At 54.7% G+C, this 12,756-nt stretch overlaps 1 long non-coding RNA gene across 1 annotated transcript; it reads right to left on the bottom strand.

Annotated features, from left to right (window-relative positions):
- Window positions 1-11,601: 11,601 nt before the first annotated feature.
- On the bottom strand, window positions 11,602-12,591 carry LOC136009227 (uncharacterized). Its single transcript, XR_010610414.1, has 2 exons — window positions 12,354-12,591; window positions 11,602-11,979 (listed from the first exon to the last, which is right to left on the bottom strand). It is a non-coding gene; the product is annotated as an uncharacterized LOC136009227 (long non-coding RNA).
- Window positions 12,592-12,756: the final 165 nt, after the last annotated feature.

Genomic DNA, 12,756 nt, shown 5'->3' with positions numbered 1-12,756 from the left:
TCACACACCCCCCTGTGTCTCCCCCAGCTCCTATGCCACGGGCTGGGGTGTCCGTCTCAGAGAGATTGGGGTGAAGGGGATTATTTCTTCCCTAAAACCCTGCCGTGTTCCCAGCACATGGCAGGGGGTTCCAGGAGGGATGGGGACCCTGGGGCCACCTGGGAACAGGGACAGCGGTTGTGTCCATCTCCTCCCCTGGCCCCGCCATGTCCCCCAGGACCCCTGTTGGGGGGGGGGGGGCTTGTACAAGGGGCTCCCTTCTAGATCTCAATCCGGTGACAGACTCAGTATGGGAACACCAGAGATCCACAACCAAGGGAAAAAACTATCCCAGGAAGGTACATAGGAAGGACAGGGAGAAAAGAGTATTTGGGGTACAAGGCGCTTACTCAGTCACCAGAGGCTTCTGCAGTACTACAAACACACGGTGCAAGTAAGGGGAGCAAATTCAGGTTCCTGAGGAAATGGGTGATGGAGCTGACACACACAGGGATGAGGATACCCGAACCTCACAGAAGTCTGCCCAGAGAAGCTGTGGCTGCCCCATCCCTGGCAGTGCTCAAGGCCAGGCTGGATGGGGCTTGGAGCAGCCTGGTCTAGTGGAAGGTGCCCCTGCCTGTGGCAGGGGGTTGGAACTGGATGAGCTTTAAGGTCCTTTTCAACCCAAACCATTCTGGGATGCTATGAGTCTACTTCAAAGTGGACAGTTAGGTGACAGTCAGGAACTGCTAAACTAAATACAGTCGTGCTAAGCTGAAGCTTAAATTGGGTTAAAGGTTTTCTTCAGCTAAAAAATAAAATAAAAGACTTCCTGAGGAACACACAGAGAACATTTTATTCTGATTTTTAACATTAGGCAAGAAAAAAAAAAAAAGAGAAGATAAGTGGGGCTTTACCACACGATACTGTGAGGAGGAGCCTCACCACTGTCATGAGCATCAGCACAACAACCCTTGGGCAAAGAGCGAGCTCCAGACCCATCCAGCCCTCACACAGCTTCTACTGCCCATACTCAAGTCATTTGCAAAATAAAAGACATAGGAAGAATCCCATTCCTTAGCTCTTAACCCCAATGCCTTCGTTCTGGAGATGTCTGCACAGCCTGTCCCGCTTTTCCCCGCAGCAGGGCCTAGGAGCTAGAACCATTTGCTTCCTAAAACATACACAGAAAACCAACCTTAACCTTGACAAGATCTAATGTCACCACGGGAGCTTTCATAAGGCTCCCTGCAAAAACTTGGTGGGGTTTTCCTGTTAATAAAAGGCAGCAATGAAAACATGAGCTAAGCAGCGGTTTCATAAGCAATCAGCTTCAGAAACGCTTTTTTATATATCATAAGCGGGCAGAAAATACGCACAGACACGTTAAGAGACTATGGCACTTCCCTGTGCGGCTCCTCTGCTTTGGCACAGCAGAAAGCTTACCTTCAAGGCTGCTCCCACATGACTTTCCAATGGCTTCCAGGTAACAGGATACTGTGGAGTTGTTTTATTGGCATTTTTATTTTTGGCTTCCCTTTCCTTGGTTTCAGATTTTTGGGGGCATATAAAACAGGGAGATCTGATCTTTCATGGAATCACAGAATGGCTTGGTTTGGAAAGGACCTTAAGATCACCCACTTCCAACCCCCTGGCATACACAGGGACACCTTCCACTAGACCCGGTTGCCCCAGGCCCCGTCCAACCTGGCCTTGAACGCTGCCAGGGCTGGGGCAGCCACAGCTTCTCTGGGCAACCTGTGCCAGGGCCTCACCACCCTGTGGTGGTGCCACCTGTGCTCGACCCTCATGCCCTCTGCCAGGGTTTGGGCTGTCACAAGCACCACAGAAGACTTGGGAAAGACCTGCCTGGCTAGATGACAGTAGCTGCAGGTGAAATCGCTCAGAAGGAAATCCAGCAGCAGCTGGCAGACGGGTTGTAAAACGACATCTGAGCAATGAGACAACAGTATGTGTGCTGGGCTGCATCACCAGCAGCATGACCAGCAGGTCGAGTGAGGGGATTCTCCCTCCCTGCTCTGTTCTGCAGTCCCGTACCCAGCTCCGAGGCCTAGAACATGAGAAGGAAGCGGAGCTGTTGGAGTGAGTCCAGAGGAGGCCATGGAGATGCTCCGAGGGCTGGAGCACCTCTGCTATGGAGATAGGCTGAGAGAGCTGGGCTTGTTCAGCCTGGAGAAGGCCCCTGTGGAAAGGTCTCAGTTAAGACCAATAAGACTGGAAAAAGTAGACAAGCTTTTGACTGTTGAAGACAGGCTTGTGTAACCAAAGTGAGAACATGAGAGGTGGGGAACATGAAATAAATGCCAGTGCTGTCGACTCACAAGTGCCCCACATCCTGATCCGCTCACAGCAAAAGGGCATCCCAGCACTCAGGGAGGCACCAGGAATAGTCATCGAGGTGATTCAGAGAGATTTGTGTACAAAGACAGACTTCACGTACCACAGCCTGGATCTGAAAGGGAGACCAAGCACGCTATAAACTCATGAACAAGAACATGGAGTGAGTATTTTATTTCTCACAAGGGCTGCGTGAGAGAGCACCCAAGGCAACTTCCATTTAATGGGTTTTAAACCAAAGGAAGTAGTTTTGTCATTAAATGGTGGAACTCTGTCTCAGGAAGCTGCAAAAGCCAAGAGCAAAAATGGATTTAGAGAGGCTTCAACAAACTTACCAGGACAGGTCTACCAGGAGCTTTACCCTCAAAGGCACAGTTCAGTGGTACTGTGTGTGAGATGCTATTTGTGTTAAACAACAGCCACATTAGCTTTCACAGAGACCACGTCAGAAAATCTCACCTAAAATTAAGAACAAAAACCCTACAGCAATAACGCAGATGAGAACAGCACTCCACGCATGACTCCTTCCGCAACGCCTCGCTCCTTCTAGATTTGCTAGATGGGACAGAAAATAAAGGAAAGAGCTTTTCTTTTAGGAGACGCTTTTCTTTTCCACGGTTCTTCTTCCTGGTAAGAGTCATCACAGGGCTGTATCCCACTCTCCTGATTCATAAAGCTCAGTTCCCCGACCATAATGTACACCTCAAGACAAGAACCAGAGCAGAACACACTTGGCCTGACCACCAAACCACGGCTCCCTTTAGTGGCCCCAAGAGAAGGGCCCTCAGTGGAAGGACAGAGCGTCTTCCCACGCTAGTAGTCCATACTAAGCTGGATCAACAAATTCAGGATGTTGTGGTGGAAGAGGAGCAGAGCTAGCGCTGCCCTACTAGCCCAAAAGAGGAGAACCAAGCGATGCCAGGATGTGCAGAGACACACTGGAGCACGGCCGCCTTCCTCAGCAGGAGCTGCCAAGATATTAATGACCGAGTTTGTCAAGTTTACTCCATCCCCAATTAAAAAAAAATAAAATAAAAACCCCATTGTAATGTTCTGAGCTCAGCATCTGCAGAGGCAACAAGGACACCAGGAAAAACAACCACAGTTTTCTGGGTGAGAATCCAAGCAACGGCAAAAGTTCTCAGATAAATGTAATAACTGAGCCCAGATATTTTGCTGCCAGCAGCACCTTCTGCAACACAAGGTTTACACTAACCACAGTGAATTCCCCTGGGGCGGAGCAAGGAGCCTGCCGCACCATGCACAGCACGCACATCCAAGAAGAAAACCACCATGTATGGACCCTGGCTTTGGCAACACAGCTTCAGTAGCCTCAAGCCTGCACTACAGGCAACGAGGTCTCAGCATCTCCTGGATGAGAAGCTGAAGGCCCAGAAAGCAGCAGAGAAACGCAACATGTTATTAATTAATCCCGGGGTGAAGCTCTTTCCATCCTCACCACCAAACCAGGTTGCGGCCTGGCTGCCAGATGTGATGCAAACACAGCAAACTGGGGAGAGAGCACGGGAAAATCAAGAGGCTGAATCACGCACTGGGAGAGGGGGTTAGCAAAGGCCAGGGATGGCAAAGGCAGAACTAAAAGCCAGAGGAAGCCCGAGGACAGGCCATACAGGCCCTGGGGTCATACAGAGCCCACACAAACCCACAGACAAGACCAAGGAGGCTCAGGACCATCACATAAATCCCAAACCCCCTCCAGCACTCACACCCTGCTTTTTCTGGCACCCCTCTCTCCCCACAGCAGGGCACCCCCTCTGCCTCACTACTCTCCCCTCCTCCTCTCTCCACCCCACAGCCTGCTCCCCATTGTTTCCCCACACACCCCACCAGGCACCAGCCATTCCTCCCACTTGGCCCCATAAACCCCCAATGCCCCACAACCTGAACCCCTCGTTACACCCAGCCTGGGGGCTCCAGACCCATTAGCACCCCTGAACCCCCCACCTACCCTCAGATGCTCCTGTCCCTGCCCAATTCTTCTCACACCTCTAGACCTACTCTCCACACCCTCTGCCCCCCACATCCCAAGTAACTACAGACCCACTGGAGACCCCCTGACCCCCACATCCCTTCTCTCCCCTCCCCCAAACCACCAAGCCCACCTCAGACCATCCACACACACACACAGAGGCCCACACCAGACCTCCACACCCCTCCATCTCCCACCCCACACACCTCCCACCGACAGCCCCTCGCCGACCTGCAGCGTGCGCTGCCTCAGAGCCCGCAGCCTCTCCTGCCGCCGCCGCCGCGCTTCCTCCTCCAGCCTCCCCAACACCAGGCCCTGGGCCTCCTCCTCCACCTCCACACCACCGCCGGGCACCGCCATCTTTCCCCTTATTTGCAAAATAAAAGACATATGAAGAATCCCATTCCTTAGCTCTTAACCCCAATGCCTTCGTTCTGGAGATGTCTGCACAGCCTGTCCCGCTTTTCCCCGCAGCAGGGCCTAGGCAGCTAGAACCATTTGCTTCCTAAAACATACACAGAAAACCAACCTTAACCTTGACAAGATCTAATGTCACCATGGGAGCTTTCATAAGGCTCCCTGCAAAAACTTGGTGGGGTTTTCCTGTTAATAAAAGGCAGCAATGAAAACATGAGCTAAGCAGCGGTTTCATAAGCAATCAGCTTCAGAAACGCTTTTTTATATATCATAAGCGGGCAGAAAATACGCACAGACACGTTAAGAGACTATGGCACTTCCCTGTGCGGCTCCTCTGCTTTGGCACAGCAGAAAGCTTACCTTCAAGGCTGCTCCCACATGACTTCCCAATGGCTTCCAGGTAACAGGATACTGTGGAGTTGTTTTATTGGCATTTTTAGTTTTGGCTTCCCTTTCCTTGGTTTCAGATTTTTGGGGGCATATAAAACAGGGAGATCTGATCTTTCATGGAATCACAGAATGGCTTGGTTTGGAAAGGACCTTAAGATCACCCACTTCCAACCCCCTGGCATACACAGGGACACCTTCCACTAGACCAGGTTGCCCCAGGCCCCGTCCAACCTGGCCTTGAACGATGCCAGGGCTGGGGCAGCCACAGCTTCTCTGGGCAACCTGTGCCAGGGCCTCACCACCCTGTGGTGGTGCCACCTGTGCCACCTCCACACCACCGCCGGGCGCCGCCGTCTTTCCCCTTCTCCTTATACTCCGTACAACCCGCAGCGCGCATGCGCGCATCGAGCGCCGAGCTTCGGTGGTGGGGTGCACATAAAATGATTCAAAATAAATGGGATTTAACAAATAAAAGGTAAAATTGTCCCAAATCATCCTCTTTGTGGCCTTGCTACGCTTATTCCCCCGCTGTCCTAGGGCGCGCAAGGCTCAGTTGCGTTGATTGGAGGGGACGATTACTTCAAGGGGGCATTTAACCTTTTCGCACCCCCCCTTTTACCTTCTCCCCCCCGCAGCGGAGCTGCGTGGGGGAGAAGGTAAAAGGGGGGCTGTGAAAAGCTCCCCCTTCTAGCATCAGTTACTTGGGGGGGTCCTTGTCACCGCCCCCCCTGTACCTGGGGGAGGGCCCGTCCATGGGGGGGGGGGCGGAGCTGCCCGTGCCGTGCCGGCCCGGCATGGCTTCCCGGGAGCGGCTCTACGAGCTGTGGATGCTCTACTTCGCCAAGGGGAGGTCGGCACCGGAGGACCCCACGCACACCCCAGTTCCTTCCCTCCCCTCGGGGGTGGGGTGGGGTGGGGGGGGCAGCACCCCTTTTAACCCCCATCACCCCGCTGCCTGCATCCCCCTTCCCTAGGGGAAAGGGGAACGCTAAACCCTGCCTGCAACCCCCTGCCGGCACCTCCTCCCCGTCTCACCCCCGACTTGGGGGGGCACCGCGTTCCCTCCGTACCCCTCATTGCGGCATCCCGTGATCCCCCCGCCCCATTCTCCCTATTTGGGGGTCACCGCAAACCCCCCCCGCCCGCACCCTACTGCCGCATCCTGGGAGCCGCCACCGCGTGTCGTCCCCCCCCGCCCCGGATCCCCATTGCTATATCACGGGGATGACACCCCCCCCCCGTACCCCGAGTTCCGCGATCCCCCTCGGGGGGCACCGCACCCTCCGGGACTCCCCCACCGCATCCCATCTCTCACGGGGGTATTTGGGGGGTACACACATCCCCTTACACCCGGCCCGGGTGGGTTTGGGGGGGTCCTTTCCCCCTTCCGGGTCCCCGCACCCTTGCCAAGCAGCAGGTGCGGGCCGCGGTGACATTGGAGCAGCAGCAGGGGGGAAACGGGGGTTCCCTGTACAGGGGGGACCCTCCCGGCACCACCGCCTGTCCTGTCCCGTCCCGTCCCGTCCCCCCCTCGTATTTCCCTCTGCTGGGGCAGGTCCCACAGGCAGGGGTCCTGGAGAATGGGGGGTTCTGAGCGGCAGCGTGGGGGACCCTCCGTATCCACCTCCAAAGCCCCTTATGCTTTGTTTTCTCCTTAAGTATCCGTGCGTCCAGGTTTGGGGAAGGGTAGTGGGGGGGATCCTGGAGGAGAGGATCACACACCCCCCTGTGTCTCCCCCAGCTCCTATGCCACGGGCTGGGGTGTCCGTCTCAGAGAGACTGGGGTGAAGGGGATTATTTCTTCCCGAAAACCCTGCCGTGTTCCCAGCACATGGCAGGGGGTTCCAGGAGGGATGGGGACCCTGGGGCCACCTGGGAACAGGGACAGCGGTTGTGTCCATCTCCTCCCCTGGCCCCGCCATGTCCCCCAGGACCCCTGTTGGGGGGGGGGGGGGGGGCTTGTACAAGGGGCTCCCTTCTAGATCTCAATCCGGTGACAGACTCAGTATGGGAACACCAGAGATCCACAACCAAGGGAAAAAACTATCCCAGGAAGGTACATAGGAAGGACAGGGAGAAAAGAGTATTTGGGGTACAAGGCGCTTACTCAGTCACCAGAGGCTTCTGCAGTACTACAAACACACGGTGCAAGTAAGGGGAGCAAATTCAGGTTCCTGAGCAAATGGGTGATGGAGCTGACACACACAGGGATGAGGATACCCGAACCTCACAGAAGTCTGCCCAGAGAAGCTGTGGCTGCCCCATCCCTGGCAGTGCTCAAGGCCACATTAGCTTTCAGAGAGACCACGTCAGAAAATCTCACCTAAAATTAAGAACAAAAACCCTACAGCAATAACGCAGATGAGAACAGCACTCCACGCATGACTCCTTCCGCAACGCCTCGCTCCTTCTAGATTTGCTAGATGGGACAGAAAATAAAGGAAAGAGCTTTTCTTTTAGGAGACGCTTTTCTTTTCCACGGTTCTTCTTCCTGGTAAGAGTCATCACAGGGCTGTATCCCACTCTCCTGATTCATAAAGCTCAGTTCCCCGACCATAATGTACACCTCAAGACAAGAACCAGAGCAGAACACACTTGGCCTGACCACCAAACCACGGCTCCCTTTAGTGGCCCCAAGAGAAGGGCCCTCAGTGGAAGGACAGAGCGTCTTCCCACGCTAGTAGTCCATACTAAGCTGGATCAACAAATTCAGGATGTTGTGGTGGAAGAGGAGCAGAGCTAGCGCTGCCCTACTAGCCCAAAAGAGGAGAACCAAGCGATGCCAGGATGTGCAGAGACACACTGGAGCACAGCCGCCTTCCTCAGCAGGAGCTGCCAAGATATTAATGACCGAGTTTGTCAAGTTTACTCCATCCCCAATTAAAAAAAAATAAAATAAAAACCCCATTGTAATGTTCTGAGCTCAGCATCTGCAGAGGCAACAAGGACACCAGGAAAAACAACCACAGTTTTCTGGGTGAGAATCCAAGCAATGGCAAAAGTTCTCAGATAAATGTAATAACTGAGCCCAGATATTTTGCTGCCAGCAGCACCTTCTGCAACACAAGGTTTACACTAACCACAGTGAATTCCCCTGGGGCGGAGCAAGGAGCCTGCCGCACCATGCACAGCACACACATCCAAGAAGAAAACCACCATGTCTGGACCCTGGCTTTGGCAACACAGCTTCAGTAGCCTCAAGCCTGCACTACAGGCAACGAGGTCTCAGCATCTCCTGGATGAGAAGCTGAAGGCCCAGAAAGCAGCAGAGAAACGCAACATGTTATTAATTAGTCCCGGGGTGAAGCTCTTTCCATCCTCACCACCAAACCAGGTTGCGGCCTGGCTGCCAGATGTGATGCAAACACAGCAAACTGGGGAGAGAGCACGGGAAAATCAAGAGGCTGAATCACGCACTGGGAGAGGGGGTTAGCAAAGGCCAGGGATGGCAAAGGCAGAACTAAAAGCCAGAGGAAGCCCGAGGACAGGCCATACAGGCCCTGGGGTCATACAGAGCCCACACAAACCCACAGACAAGACCAAGGAGGCTCAGGACCATCACATAAATCCCAAACCCCCTCCAGCACTCACACCCTGCTTTTTCTGGCACCCCTCTCACCCCACATCCCCTTCCCCACAGCAGGGCACCCCCTCTGCCTCACTACTCTCCCCTCCTCCTCTCTCCACCCCACAGCCTGCTCCCCATTGTTTCCCCACACACCCCACCAGGCACCAGCCATTCCTCCCACTTGGCCCCATAAACCCCCAATGCCCCACAACCTGAACCCCTCGTTACACCCAGCCTGGGGGCTCCAGACCCATTAGCACCCCTGAACCTCCCACCTACCCTCAGATGCTCCTGTCCCTGCCCAATCCTTCTCACACCTCTAGACCTACTCTCCACACCCTCTGCCCCCCACATCCCAAATAACTACAGACCCACTGGAGACCCCCTGACCCCCACATCCCTTCTCTCCCCTCCCCCAAACCACCAAGCCCACCTCAGACCATCCACACACACACACAGAGGCCCACTCCAGACCTCCACACCCCTCCATCTCCCACCCCACACACCTCCCACCGCCAGCCCCTCGCCGACCTGCAGCGTGCGCTGCCTCAGAGCCCGCAGCCTCTCCTGCCGCCGCCGCCGCGCTTCCTCCTCCAGCCTCCCCAACACCAGGCCCTGGGCCTCCTCCTCCACCTCCACAACACCGCCGGGCGCCGCCATCTTTCCCCTTATTTGCAAAATAAAAGACATAGGAAGAATCCCATTCCTTAGCTCTTAACCCCAATGCCTTCGTTCTGGAGATGTCTGCACAGCCTGTCCCGCTTTTCCCCGCAGCAGGGCCTAGGGAGCTAGAACCATTTGCTTCCTAAAACATACACAGAAAACCAACCTTAACCTTGACAAGATCTAATGTCACCACGGGAGCTTTCATAAGGCTCCCTGCAAAAACTTGGTGGGGTTTTCCTGTTAATAAAAGGCAGCAATGAAAACATGAGCTAAGCAGCGGTTTCATAAGCAATCAGCTTCAGAAACGCTTTTTTATATATCATAAGCGGGCAGAAAATACGCACAGACACGTTAAGAGACTATGGCACTTCCCTGTGCGGCTCCTCTGCTTTGGCACAGCAGAAAGCTTACCTTCAAGGCTGCTCCCACATGACTTTCCAATGGCTTCCAGGTAACAGGATACTGTGGAGTTGTTTTATTGGCATTTTTATTTTTGGCTTCCCTTTCCTTGGTTTCAGATTTTTGGGGGCATATAAAACAGGGAGATCTGATCTTTCATGGAATCACAGAATGGCTTGGTTTGGAAAGGACCTTAAGATCACCCACTTCCAACCCCCTGGCATACACAGGGACACCTTCCACTAGACCAGGTTGCCCCAGGCCCCGTCCAACCTGGCCTTGAACGCTGCCAGGGCTGGGGCAGCCACAGCTTCTCTGGGCAACCTGTGCCAGGGCCTCACCACCCTGTGGTGGTGCCACCTGTGCCACCTCCACACCACCGCCGGGCGCCGCCGTCTTTCCCCTTCTCCTTATACTCCGTACAACCCGCAGCGCGCATGCGCGCATCGAGCGCCGAGCTTCGGTGGTGGGGTGCACATAAAATGATTCAAAATAAATGGGATTTAACAAATAAAAGGTAAAATTGTCCCAAATCATCCTCTTTGTGGCCTTGCTACGCTTATTCCCCCGCTGTCCTAGGGCGCGCAAGGCTCAGTTGCGTTGATTGGAGGGGACGATTACTTCAAGGGGGCATTTAACCTTTTCGCACCCCCCCTTTTACCTTCTCCCCCCCGCAGCGGAGCTGCGTGGGGGAGAAGGTAAAAGGGGGGCTGTGAAAAGCTCCCCCTTCTAGCATCAGTTACTTGGGGGGGTCCTTGTCACCGCCCCCCCTGTACCTGGGGGAGGGCCCGTCCATGGGGGGGGGGCGGAGCTGCCCGTGCCGTGCCGGCCCGGCATGGCTTCCCGGGAGCGGCTCTACGAGCTGTGGATGCTCTACTTCGCCAAGGGGAGGTCGGCACCGGAGGACCCCACGCACACCCCAGTTCCTTCCCTCCCCTCGGGGGTGGGGTGGGGTGGGGGGGCAGCACCCCTTTTAACCCCCATCACCCCGCTGCCTGCATCCCCCTTCCCTAGGGGAAAGGGGAACGCTAAACCCTGCCTGCAACCCCCTGCCGGCACCTCCTCCCCGTCTCACCCCCGACTTGGGGGGGCACCGCGTTCCCTCCGTACCCCTCATTGCGGCATCCCGTGATCCCCCCGCCCCATTCTCCCTATTTGGGGGTCACCGCAAACCCCCCCCGCCCGCACCCTACTGCCGCATCCTGGGAGCCGCCACCGCGTGTCGTCCCCCCCCGCCCCGGATCCCCATTGCTATATCACGGGGATGACACCCCCTCCCCCGTACCCCGAGTTCCGCGATCCCCCTCGGGGGGCACCGCACCCTCCGGGACTCCCCCACCGCATCCCATCTCTCACGGGGGTATTTGGGGGGTACACACATCCCCTTACACCCGGCCCGGGTGGGTTTGGGGGGGTCCTTTCCCCCTTCCGGGTCCCCGCACCCTTGCCAAGCAGCAGGTGCGGCCGCGGTGACATTGGAGCAGCAGCAGGGGGGAAACGGGGGTTCCCTGTACAGGGGGGACCCTCCCGGCACCACCGCCTGTCCCGTCCCGTCCCGTCCCGTCCCCCCCTCGTATTTCCCTCTGCTGGGGCAGGTCCCACAGGCAGGGGTCCTGGAGAATGGGGGGTTCTGAGCGGCAGCGTGGGGGACCCTCCGTATCCACCTCCAAAGCCCCTTATGCTTTGTTTTCTCCTTAAGTATCCGTGCGTCCAGGTTTGGGGAAGGGTAGTGGGGGGGATCCTGGAGGAAAGGATCACACACCCCCCTGTGTCTCCCCCAGCTCCTATGCCACGGGCTGGGGTGTGGGAATCGCCGGGAGACGAGCTCATCAGATGATGACCGACAAGTCTCGTTTATTGCTAAGCAGATGGATACTTATATACCTTGCTTGCATGTTTATAGTTTGGTTACAGAGAGATCATTGGCTCATAGCTTCTACATGTTACAAGATCATTGGTTTATAGCTTCTCCATTTTTGCAGCTACACCGTGCACCCCCCCACCATCCTCCTTCTCATGCACTTATCACTTAGTGGCCTTGGCTGTGATTGGTCATAGTATGTTGCTGTTTGCCGGTGTCCTTCATTTCCTCATTATCTGGCGTGAGAGGTTTGCACCATCTTCTACACAGATGTCTTGTTTCAGCTCGGTGATGGGAGCGTGACCTTTTGACCTTTTTCGACAAGCCAATCCTCCACAATTCCCCCTTTTTCTTTATGAAGGAATAAGGACTGAGTCAGGAGTCGTTGTAAACAAGCAGAACAACATTGCAAAGCATAACAAAGTAACAAACCCCCTATAATTATGAGACCTATAACGGCAAAGCAGCTTGTAAAGCAAACGTATATGCAGCTCTATGAAGTGAACCTCGATTTTCAAATAACTCGAGTAATTCAAAATCTGTACTTCTAAAATCAGCTAAATATTTCTGAAGCGCTATAAGCGGGTTGCATAAAAGATAATTTGACAGACTATACAAAAGGTCTTTGTTTCAGCTAACTCTGGCGAAGACGCCTTATAGACTGACAACCACCACAATATAATTCTACTGTAGGGTCACACTGATGACAAAAACTACAGAGTTACCGAAGCACTTGTTGTATCACCAATCTCAGTTGTACCACTATATGCCTGTGGCCATGGACCGGATCTAGGAGGGCGACCGTGCTCAATGAAAGCTCTGTGTTGACTAAGGAGTTAAGTTCTTCTATTAGTGGCTGTAGCGCTCGGCGCAAGCAACGCTCCTCCCGGGCCTGCGAGTCAGGGTCCATACACTAGCTCGGAGACGCCGTCACTGGAGCTTCTGCAACAGCCGGTCTTAGTCACTTGGATGGTACCCACAAGGGTCCTGCAGGAGCACAAACACAGGCGTAACCACGGCCCAGATATATTACTTCTGCCGGTCCCTGCCACAAATCTGTATTAGGATCTCGATAGTATGCCTTAAAAGAAGGCTTTATCTTCTGTTTGTACAAAGTGCTTAATAACC

This window comes from Lathamus discolor, chromosome 2 (genome assembly GCF_037157495.1).
Source record: "Lathamus discolor isolate bLatDis1 chromosome 2, bLatDis1.hap1, whole genome shotgun sequence".
Taxonomy (NCBI): domain Eukaryota; kingdom Metazoa; phylum Chordata; class Aves; order Psittaciformes; family Psittacidae; genus Lathamus; species Lathamus discolor.
Note: the sequence above shows the minus strand (reverse complement) of the source record. Positions and strands in the feature narration are given on the sequence as shown.